The sequence below is a fragment of the Notolepis coatsorum genome (assembly GCF_963971535.1).
Source record: "Notolepis coatsorum genome assembly, chromosome: 9".
Taxonomy (NCBI): domain Eukaryota; kingdom Metazoa; phylum Chordata; class Actinopteri; order Aulopiformes; family Paralepididae; genus Notolepis; species Notolepis coatsorum.
Window position 1 is genome coordinate 18,567,446 of NC_140173.1, and position 12,367 is coordinate 18,579,812.

General features: G+C 43.0%; 1 long non-coding RNA gene across 1 annotated transcript; it reads left to right on the plus strand.

Annotated features, from left to right (window-relative positions):
* Nucleotides 1–2,020: 2,020 nt before the first annotated feature.
* LOC311234373 lies at nt 2,021–12,065 on the plus strand. Its single transcript, XR_014620094.1, has 4 exons — nt 2,021–2,157; nt 3,844–4,021; nt 4,107–4,256; nt 11,969–12,065. It is a non-coding gene; the product is annotated as an uncharacterized lncRNA (long non-coding RNA).
* The last annotated feature ends 302 nt before the right edge of the window (nt 12,066–12,367 follow it).

The window sequence follows — 12,367 nt, forward strand, 5'->3', positions numbered from 1 at the left end:
ACATGATCAGAGAGACTAGTGCAGCCTAGTTACTGTACTAACATGATCAGAGAGACTAGTGCAGCCTAGTTACTGTAGGGCAGTGGTCACCAACCCGTCGATCTTGATCGACTGGTCGATCTTTGAGACTGTCCCTGTAGATCTTTCCATGAAAAAAAAAAAAACAATTTTTTTTTTTTTTTATCTTACCCTGAGAGTCCACATTACAGTTCTACCTTTGTTTTGATGTGAAAAGTGATGCTGCACTTAGCACTGACTGAGAAAGTACACATACAGTTCTACTTTTGTTTTGATGTGAAAATGATGCTGCACTTAGCACTGACTGCACTTAGCACTGACTGAGAAAGTACACATTACAGTTCTACTTTTGTTTTGATGTGAAAAGTAATGCTGCACTTAGCACTGACTGAGAAAGTACACATTACAGTTCTACTTTATAAAATGCTAATTGTAAATATGTTTGTCAATGTTAATAATATGAGAAAGTCCACATTACAGTTCTACTTTTGTTTTGATGTGAAAAGTGATGCTGCATAAGAATACAGGCAAATAAAAGTCATTTAGTTTAAAGTACAATCTTGGCTGTCTTTTTCTCTCAACGCTTCAATAGGTAGATCTTGCCTTCACCAAAAAAAAAAATTATCTTGGGCTTAAAAAGGTTGGTGACCACTGCTGTAGGGCAATTCCATGCAAATGTCAACCTCACCATGAACAAATTAAAATAACATGATCATAACCAAACCAATTTCAAATGTATCATCAAGGTCTATATTTTGAAGTACAAAATAGATTTGATCGTAATATTTATGAGAATGCATGTTTTTTCACACTACAGGAGGAGACACAATGATGTAAACATTTATTTTTCGATTAACCTAATTGTATGACTTTCTGAATGGCCAGAATGGCAAAAAGAAATCAACAGATATTTTTCTAACCTCACCGTTGGTCATGAAGGGCTGTTGTATCAATATGTGAATCAATTATGTACTTTGTGTCTTTCCATTGGCAGGTGAAGTGTTATAATGCCCCTTTATGGGACAGCGAATGTAACATCCATAACGTTTTCCAGGAAAAGTTGTCATAAAACATGCATCTGGAACCAAACTTCCTAAGCAAAGCTAACTTTTATAAAGATGACATATTAGCAACAATTAGTCATTCTGGTCTTATTTTTTGTATTCTTTTCAAGTGTTATGGATGTTACCGTTATGGATGTTACATTGCAAGTGACGGATGTTACATTGCGAATGTGTGTTGTTAAGTCCGATTATGACCCCTTTGTTTGAAGTATAATTTACACATTTTAGTTACACTTATTGAGATAAAGATGAGCCTGCAATAAGAAATGTTTTGACCTTTTGGATTTTGAGATAGGTGACAAAATACACAGCGTTATGGATGTTACGGAAATTGACAAGCTTTTCGGACTCACTGAACACATGAAAACTCTGTGAATATCTTTTTCAAAGAATAACATGTTTACTATCACTTTGTAGGGAAGGGTTTGAGGTACCCAAAAAGCACATTCAGGAAAACCTGGCATTTCCTCTCAAGGAATGAATCACAAAAAAGTGCCGTTATGGATGTTAAATCTTTGCGTTATGGATGTTACACGTCTGAAATAGACAAAATTTAACGTGCGTGTGTCATCTTAATGATGACGTCATACTGGGTACAGGGCAGCAGGGGGCAGCAGTAGTGGCGGAAGCAAAGAGCCTTCTTGTTACTCGAAGACATCCGGTTTCACTTGTTGACTAACACGTTGTTCTCTTCTCTAGCCTGACTGCTACAAACATGGTGAATGTTTGTGTGTGTGGTGGGTGTACCAATTCCAACCTTTCTGGCCATAAAATCCACACCTTTCCGAAGAAAGGCACGCCAGCCTTTAGATCATGGGTGAGATTCGTGCAGGTGAAGAGGGCTGATTTTCCGGCGTCGTCGGTGAAAGACGGTGACCGACACTCGGTCATATGTGGAGCTCATTTCAGAGAGGCGGATTACATCAAAGGAGATCTCATCTCCCATAGAATGGGATTCCGAACTCTGGACCGGGTGAGACTGGTAGAAGGCGCTGTGCCGTCTCTACAGTCACCTGGCCAGCCCTCTGGGAGTGCCCGCTCCGCTGCTGCAGGTCACGAACTTGGTTTGTCTCGGGTAAGTGTGGATCTAATCTAACTAGCTTTTTTTTTTATTATTTTTTTTATTATCTTTTTCCCCTCCTTCTTTTTCCGATTTTTTCTCCCATCCCCACTGTTAGTCGTTATGCCAATTCCCAACCCCCTTCCTGGTTGTTGCGCACTTTCCCCTACTGTTGGTCCGAGAGGCCGGAGAGACTGTCACATGCTTTCCATCCGACGCATGTGCAGCCAGCCGGCAGCCAGCCTGGCCACGCAGGTTCTCACCGGGAGAGTGTAACGTGTGGAAGGTCGCACTACCTCTCTCCAGATCCTACCCTCGCTGTGCCAGGCGCCCCGACCGAACTGTAGGGGTCGCTGTCCACAACGCCCAGGACCCACCCACGGCTCCCCTCCCCCTAACTCAGCCAAACGAGTTAGTATAGCGATCAGCCCGAGCCGAGGCAATGCTGACTCTCCGGGAGTCGAGATCTAACTCGCTTTTTGACGCTAACATGTGTCATCAGGATCAGGGCAGCGGCAGACTCGAGGCGTGATGCGGCTCTCTGGACGTGTCACCCCCGGTTAGGCTGTCTCTGGCTGTAACTCCCGTTGTATTCTCTCTGCCCATAGCGTCTGCTTAGGCTGTTTCTGTGTGTCTGTGTGTCTGTGTGGTTGTGTGTGTGTGTGTGTGTGTACAATGCAGTGTTGAAGAGATGTTCCAAGTTCCAACTAGCAAAAGTAGATGTGTAAGCAGATGAAGTAAAAGTACTCTTGTTACTCTAGAGTTCGACACCTTACGTGTAAGTGGGGCGAAGTGCTCCTTTTGGGCTTGTTTTCATAATCCTGGTTGCTTTTTTTCTCTCTCGCCAAACCTGGCAACACAGACAATATGGGGCCGCACGCAGAACTGTTGTTTATGACGTTGTAAATATTTTGTACTGTAGACTTATCTTGTATGGAAAGTCTGTAATGATAAAAGTGTTTCTCATGGCGTTTGGAGCAGGCAACACATGTTTCTTCACCACTGTGTAAGAGCACAGGCCAGAGTGAGTTTGGAGCAGGCAACACATGTTTCTTCACCACTGTGTAAGAGCACAGGCCAGAGTGAGTTTGGAGCAGGCAACACATGTTTCTTCACCACTGTGTAAGAGCACAGGCCAGAGTGAGTTTGGAGCAGGCAACACATGTTTCTTCACCACTGTGTCAGAGCACAGGCCAGAGTGAGTTTGGAGCAGGCAACACATGTTTCTTCACCACTGTGTAAGAGCACAGGCCAGAGTGAGTTTGGAGCAGGCAACACATGTTTCTTCACCACTGTGTCAGAGCACAGGCCAGAGTGAGTTTGGAGCAGGCAACACATGTTTCTTCACCACTGTGAAAGAGCACAGGCCAGAGTGAGTTTGATTCATTGAAAGCAAGGTTATGATCAGATCAAGTAGATTGCATATTATGAACATTCCTTAGTTCTGTTACTTTAGTGTCGGGGCTGAAGATATACAATTATTTCCAATATTTGAAAAGGTTGAGAACCACTGAGCTAGGTCCACAGTCTGTGCCCTGCCTGTGGTCTAGGTGTTGGAGTGTAATTCATAATAGTGAAATAAAACTCATTTTAATGGGTACCTCCTGGAACCCACTATGAGAACCACAAACACTGTAAACACTGAATGCGCCTTTTTTTTTTTTTTTTTTTTTATTATTATTATTTTCTTTTTTACAACAGACGCTTCAACCCCACTCTGCGACTCCTGACGTGACAGAGGAGCCTATGAATATGATGATGGAAGCGGAGGAAGCTGGCCCATCATCTGAACCCTATGTTCCACCCTCTGAGCCACAAAGGGAATCGGCACAAAAGGCAACACAGTACAGCTACCGGAGACCACCACACCGGTCTTTGGGTAGGTTTTAATTCACTTTGCACGTTTTACAGCCTTTTATAGAGAATGGTTACCCTTAAATTATATCACTTGTTGTTTTCTACAGGCATCCAGGTTTTCCCCCAGATGTTGTCCTCAGGGACACAGGCAGTCCCCCAAATGGTGTCTGTTGAAACACAGACATGCATTTCAAGCTTTGAGGCCAGTCCAATGCAAAGCCAATGCACCATCTCTCAGAGGGATAGCGAACAGTCAGGTGAGGGGCCATGCAACCAATTATAATCGTTATAATTTTTTTCCCCTACTGAATGAATGATATTATTAATTGCTTTTAAAATCAGAATGTGTTAATTCACTAGGCGAAGAAACACACCTTTATGGAAAGTTTTCATGGAGGATAACGGAAAACAAAACAAAGACATTTTGAGTGCCGTTCTGCCACTTGTGTTGTACACATTCTCTGTTCTAGAAATGAGACCGTACCCACATTTTCTGGATTTCACTGCACTAGTCATACCAGACCAGAAGTTGGCCTTTAAGAGGTTAAGTCTCCTGATGTGATCTGTTTAGGTCTCCTGATGTGATCTGTTTAGGTCTCCTGATGTGATCTGTTTAGGTCTCCTTATGTGATCTGTTTAGGTCTCCTGATGTGATCTGTTTAGGTCTCCTGATGTGATCTGTTTAGGTCTCCTGATGTGATCTGTTTAGGTCTCCTGGTGTGATCTGTTTAGGTCTCCTGGTGTGATCTGTTTATGTCTCCTGATGTGATCTGTTTAGGTCTCCTTATGTGATCTGTTTAGGTCTCCTGATGTGATCTGTTTAGGTCTCCTGATGTGATCTGTTTAGGTCTCCTGATGTGATCTGTTTAGGTCTCCTGGTGTGATCTGTTTATGTCTCCCGATGCGTGAGATTATGAATTTACCGGCGCAGGTTCTTGTAAATCCTTTTGATTTTCAAGAATCGGCACCAACCGTGTGGGTAAATTCTAGGGATGCATCGATCCGATATTGGTATCGGTATCGGCCGCCGATATCGGTAAAATAGCTGGATCGGGTATCGGTAAATATATATATTTTTTTTTATTTACATTTATATCTATGTGTTAATTTGTTACATTTAGTTTCACTAAGTTAGGAAAGTAATGTTTTAAGTCAAGCCTGATTTTTTATTTATTTTTTGCCTTGCACAAAATAATGATCCCAGTCTCTTCCACACAGTGACAGTGAGGCATAGTTTATTAATTGAATAAATTAAGTTTATTTTCTGTCTTGTTTACAACAAATCAAAAACACACTTGTGATCCTTTACAATTCTTAACACATTGGCGGCCACTGGGATTCGTCTAATATCACTCTAGACGACCAGCATATGTAAACAGACTTGCACAGTCCGTGGGGCTGTTTGTAGAGCTAAATCTATACTTTATAGTATTGCTATCTGTCCATTCTCATTGTCAATTGAGACCATAAACCGTCCCTTCAAAATGGCTTAAAGAAATAATTTTTTCATCAATACGTTCTCATTTTATAGCGCCGTGAATATAAGCGTTATACGGGATTCCGGCTAGGATATTTCCTGGAAGGCTGGATAAAGGGCTAATAGCTACTAACGTTATATCCAATGGCATTTCCGTTATACATAAGCTACAGTTAAAACTCAAACTGCATATGATCGGTACGATCCTCAAGCATGTATGCATGAAAGGGGGGGGGGGGGGGGGGGGGACACACACGTCGTTTCTGATTATTGATTACCAATAACCGTGTTCGTCTAAGTAGCCACATACGCTGATCGCCTGGTTGAGTATCATAACAAGGCCCGATCGGGCTGTAATTTACATGAAAAAGATCTTACCATGAGCCGGTTGGATCCCCCCGAGCATTTCCCAGTTATTCCAGAGGCGAGGGATGAATTTATTATGTCCGTGATCATGGGTGAGATTGATGGCAGGCAGGCTTTGACGAGGGTGGTGGGAAGAGGATCGAGCTGACAGTTGGTGGTTTTGGCTTTACGGATGAGCTCTGAGATGGTGTATTCTGATGCTGGGGTGAAGTTGGAGAGGGAGCTGATAAAATGATGGCCGGTGGTGATCATCCAGGGTGGATCACATGGGGAGGTGCATGATGAGGCCAGCTGTAGGTGAATGGTATTGATTTTGGAATAAAAAAATTGCTGAAATGCAGTGCACTGCTCAGTGGAGATTTCTGGAGGGAGGGTTTGAGGGGGGTGGAGTAGGTGGCTGACTGTGGAGAAGAGGACTCTGTTGTTCCCTTTACCAGTGCTGATGAGGTTGGAGTAGTAGGAGCATTTGGCAGTGGAGAGAGCGTTCTTGTAATGGTGGAGGTGGTCAGAATACATTTGGGTGTGAACTGAGAGTCAGTTTTTTTTTGGGAAGAGGAGAGGCAGTTATAGTGATTCTCCAGGTCAGCAGGGGAGGGGGATGGGGGAGGACTGGGGTAGGAATTGATCAGGGTGGTGAGATCTGTGGGTTTAATATTTCTGAAGGAGATGCGCCGTTGTTCTTTGGTTTTAGAAAGGGGGGGCCTGAATGTCGAAGAGCACGGCTTTGTGGTCGGAGATGGGGAACTCAGTGACAGCCAGGTTAGTGGGAGTGATACCAGTGCAGCAGAGTAAGTCCAGTATGTGACCTTTGTTGTGTGTTGGGAGGTTGACATGGTGTGTGATGTCGAGGCAGTCCAGGAGTGAGGTGAAATCATTTGCAAAGACATTGGATGGGTTGTCAATGTGGATGTTAAAGTCGCCCACGAGAATAACAGTCGGGACATTGCACAGACCGATGTTAACAGTGATGAGAATTCAGTGAATAAAACAGCAGAAGGCTTTGGTGGTCTGTAGATGGTAACAATGATGGTGGGTTTGGGGCCTGTGAGTTTTACAGCTAAAGATTCAAAAGAGGAGTGGTGGGGGACAGTGACGGCAGTGACTTTAATGTTCTCACGGTACAGCACAGCAAGCCCCCCCCCCCTTCCAGTGCCACAGGGTTGACTAATATAGGCATAACCTGGAGGGACGGCTGCATTGAGCTGGGAGAAATCATTAGGCTGTTGCCAGATCTCAGTGAGGCATAAACAAATCTAGCTTTCTGTCAGCAATAAAATCAGAGACCAGCAGGGCCTTATTGGTGAGTGATCGCACGTTGAAGAGACATTATTTCAAGCAGTTGAGTGGTGTGTATGTGGCTGCTTTAAGCAGAGGGGATAATACACTGTGATTGACAGCACGGGCATTGCGTGGTTCAGTGGACCAGAAGGATAATAATAATGGATAAAGAATAATGTAGCCTTGTCACCCCGACAGCCTGTTTTGGGGAAGTGTGGCTGAGCTGAAGAGATACAGCTATGTGGCCATTTCCAAACTTATAGCATCAACACGGGGGAAATATGTTTAAATGCTTTAATGCAGCAGACAACAAATAAACATGTTTCAGCCCTCTGACCTTTGTCAGTGTTTACACTGGCTAGGTGGAAAATACACACATATATATGAGAGAGAGAGACAATCATAGTCTCTCTCTGTGCAGCCTGGTCTTGCCTAAAATATGTAAATAAAGTACTTAATTGACCACGTATATAATGGTATATAATGTACGTTATGTTAAAGGAACATGCCAACATTTTGGGAAATTAGCTTACCGTCTTCTCCAGAGAGAGACTAGATAGAAGATAGATACCAGTTTCCTCTCTGTGCGTTCAGTAGAAAGCTAACTACTAACTAAAAAAGACATATAGACACGTTACCAAGAAGTGAATTCACCTCTTGGTATAGCGGTCTGTGATGTCGCCCGTGGTGCGGACGCTCCGGGTTCAAAACTCCCTCGGGGCATCGAAGTTTAACACAGAACGCAGAGATGGCAATATGACACCGGTTACACTAAGTTAACATGCTAACGTGCAGCCAGATAGCTTTCTACTGAACGCACAGAGAGGAAATTGGTATCTATCTTTAGGGGTGGGACGATACATCGATCCAGATCGATATATCGATCTATTATCAATTATCAAATAGGATCGATGCAACGTAAAAAGATCGATTCATTTTGCGATACTCTTATTTTGAAAATCCCCTGTGAGCATATCCGCCCGGCTGCAACAACAACAATATCTCTGTGTGTGTAGACGTTAGACAGCATTGCTCCAGAGTCCGCCTAGTTTGCGACCCGAAATAAGTGCCTGTTGTTTTTTTCCCCACAACGGGTCAAATGCATCTAACATGCTTTCCATCCTCGCCATTCCTTTATGCCCACGTTGCGTTAAATACCAAAATTAACGTTGCGTTTGCGTAAGCTAACTAAGCTAAGCTGATCAGAGCCATATAGAGAGAACAGCAGAGGTCCACGAGGGACTGGGAAGGAGGGGGGTTACTGCATTCTTTTTATGCTCGCTTATGCCTGTATTTTTTACTGTTGTGAAGCACTTTGAACTGCAACCTCTGTATGAAAAGTGCTATACAAATAAAGTTATTATTATTATTATTATTATTATTATTATTATTATTATTATTATTATTATTATTATTATTATTATTATTATTATTATTATTATTATTATTATTATTATTATTATTATTATTATTATTATTATTATTATTATTATTATTATTATTATTATTATCGAGATAGCCCCACTACCAGGATCTGACCGGTACTGCACCTTCTGACTCCCAATATGCCCTTTCCAGCCAAAATACAGCGCTGTGACAGTGAATAGGATATTAATAAAAAAATAAATAAAAAAAACGAACCAAAAACAGTGAACAGGAGGTCTATTTGTATTAAAAACAATAGATTGTTTTTCATTTAAATGTCTGGAAGAGATAAAAAAAAAAAAAATGTCAAGTGATATTTCCATTGCCTTTTTTTGTTGTTGATTTAAATGTTACTGATTGTGTTAAATGGGCACATAATATAGTCTCATATCGATCGCAGGCACCTGAATCGAATCATATCGTGGCAGACTTTGTGATATCGGAAAATATCGTATCGTTGTCCAAAGAATCGATATCGTATCGTGATGAAACTGGTGATTCCCACCCCTATCTATCTTCTTGTCTCTCTCTGGAGAAGACGATAAGCTTATTTCCCAAAATGTTGACGTGTTCCTTTTTAAATATTTTTTTTTATATATATAAGTAATGTAAATTACTTATATATATATATAACATAACGACCATTGTGTACCTTTTTTCCTGACGTTTTCGTGTTGCTCTGTAAGAGTAAGCAGCCCCTGTCCCCTCCTTTACGTCTCTCCCTGTAAGAGTAAGCAGTCCCTGTCCCCTCCTTTACATCTCTCTGTAAGAGTAAGCAGTCCCTGTCCCCTCCTTTACGTCTCTCTCTGTAAGAGTAAGCAGTCCCTGTCCCCTCCTTTACATCTCTCTCTGTAAGAGTAAGCAGTCCCTGTTCCCTCTTTTCAAGCGATTCACTACCTCAATGCTCTGGAACCTCAGCCTACAAACCTCATGGCCTGCAGCAGTGAGATGCTTGGCTACAGGAGACTTTTCATCCTGATTTCCAATGTTGCTCTTATGTTCAGAGACTTGGGTCCTCAATTCTCTTGATTTTACCAACAAAGCAGAATCCACATGAGTACTAAGAGGTGGATTAGGAGTAGTCTCCTTACCTCAAAATCATCCCTTTCCTTTTCTTAGCTACATGTACAGTATTGGAGGTGTACATGTAGTTGTGTGTACATGTAGAATAATGGAGGTGTATGTAGTTGTGTGTACATGTACAATATTGGAGGTGTATGTAGTTGTGTGTACACATGTGCAGTATTGGAGGTGTACATGTAGTTGTGTGTACATGTACCGTATTGGAGGTGTACATGTACACTTGTTATTTTATAGCCTTATATAATAAAAACTCCAAATCTTTGTCCAACATCTCATCAAGCAGAATTACCAGGAACATTGTCCTTCTTCTTCTCCACCATGCACTGCTGCTGGGATGTTAGTGGAGGAGGATGCTTTATGACAATGTAGTCGATACTGATCACATGTAGCTAGTATCAGCCTGATAGCGGTATTGGGTATAGGATCTGTGCATCCCTATATATTGGTTCAGCGTGTTGTTACTTTCCTGTTAACCTCTTAAGCCCGGAGCCCTATTTTCTGAAAATCCACCTAAAATACATACCTAAGTAAATGGAATATTGCTCAGCTTCTACAAGGTCCATTTGCATGTTCATGGTATCTAGGGACATCTATGGACGTCAGTGAATATATTCCCAGTGTCAGAAATAGGGATGCCCTGATCGATCGGCCAGCGATCGGTATCGGCCGATATTCAGTATAAATATGAGATCGGTGAATTCCGATAATGCTCACTCGCTGACTTCTCTCTCAGGCACACAGCTGCTGCTGCTGCAGCGCACTGCCCCTCCCCCTCCCCCTCCCAGACCCCTCATGTCAACAAATGCTACGGGCTCCAGCAAGAGTCGAGTCGAGTGAGCTCCTCTTTCAACATAACAAGCATTAAACAAAATCCAGTCAACTATTCACTTCAGTTTAATACATGAGGCGTTGTCTAATGTTATCTAGCTGGCTAGCTAGTAGCTACTGATAGCTCCTGATATCAACGTCTGATATATCATCAGTTCTCAGTTGTTGGCTAACTAGCTATCGTTCCATGAGCTAACGTTAGCTACCTAGCTAACGTTACTGTTTAAACAAAATTACCCAGTCAACTATTCACTTCAGTTTAATACATGAGGCGTTGTCTAATGTTATCTAGCTGGCTAGCTACTGATAGCTCCTGATATCAACAAATGCTCCGGCAATAGTCGAGTGCATGAGACCTCCGTTAGCTAGGTAGCTAACGTTAGCTCACGTTAGCTCACTGTTTAAACGAAATGACCCAGTAAACTAAATAGTTCACTTTAGTTTAATACACGAGGCGTTGTGTAACGTTATCTAGCCGGCTAGCAGTAGCTACAGATAGCTCCTGATATCAATGTCTTATTTAAAAAAAAAAAAAAAAATTAATTGATCTTTTTCCCTTCCATTTTCCTCCATCCCAATGTTAGTCGTTATGCCAATTCCCAATCCCCTTCCTGGTCGCTGCGCACTTGCCCCCCACAGTCGGTCTGGGAGAGTGGAGGCTACCACGTGCTTCCTCCGACACACGTCCAGCCAATCAACCGCTTCTTTTCACCTGGCAGCGCGGATTATCACTGAGAGGGCGTAGCGTGTGGAAGGATCACACTATCCCACTTAGATCCTATCCGCGCTTAGCAGGCGCCCCGACCGAACTGTAGGAGTCGCTGTTTACAACGACCCGGACCCACCCCGCCAGCTTCTCCCACCCTCTAATACTGCCAATTGTATTAGTGTGAACGGCCAGCCAAGCTGGTGACAACCCCGGAGCTGTGAGCTGGATTCGAACAGGCGAATCCAGCTCACAGCTCCGGGGTTGGTGACGAACGCAATCTCCGCTCGGCCACCTAACCGCCCTTAATAAAAGCTTTTCTATACATTTGTCTGATTGAAAACTTTAACAGATTGCAGAATGGGTACAATTCAGTATGGGCTCTCTGAGCAAAGGAAGGAAGTGAGATATGAATGAGTAATGCTTGCTATGGTCGACTCGAACAGGCGAATCCAGCCGCTCCGGGGTTGGTGACGAACGCAATCTCCGTTACGCCACCTGACCGCCCTGCACTAATAACACTTTAACCTATTGGTAAACTAACATATTGATGATAACATTATAACTGCTGTTGTGACATGGTTATGATGTTTATACTTGAATACATTTGACAAAAAAAACTGTAATTTTGTCAAACAGTCTGGAGAGATTGATTTATGACGTGATGTCACTTTGGGACTGGTACCGGTCCTGTCGGGCTTAAGGGTTAAGAGTGTAGTGTGAAATAGTGGCCTGTCCCTTTGTTACTTTCAAAAGCAATGGTTACAACAAATTACATTTAAATGATTGTATGCCCTTCTTTCTAGACTCCATGGCCTTACAGCTGTTTGTCTGTGAAGAGGAGGTTCCCCCTGAGCAGCAGGAGAGGAGCCCCAGTCTGGTCCAGGAGGAGCCAGAGCGCCTACAGATTAAAGAGGAACAGGAGGAACTCTGGATCAGTCAGGAGGGAGAGGAGCTTCCTGTCTCTGTGAAGAGTGAACATGATGAAGAGAAACCTCAGTCCTCACAGCTCAGCCAGACCCAGGACACAGAGCCCCTCCAGATCAAAGAGGAACAGGAGGAACTGTGTCAAGATCTAGAGGAGGCTGATGGCTCCAAGATGACCTTACAACCTATGAAATGTGAAAATGAAGGTGAGAACACTCTGTCCTCACAACTCAGCCAAAACCGGGACCCAGAGCAGATTAAAGATGAACTAGATCAAG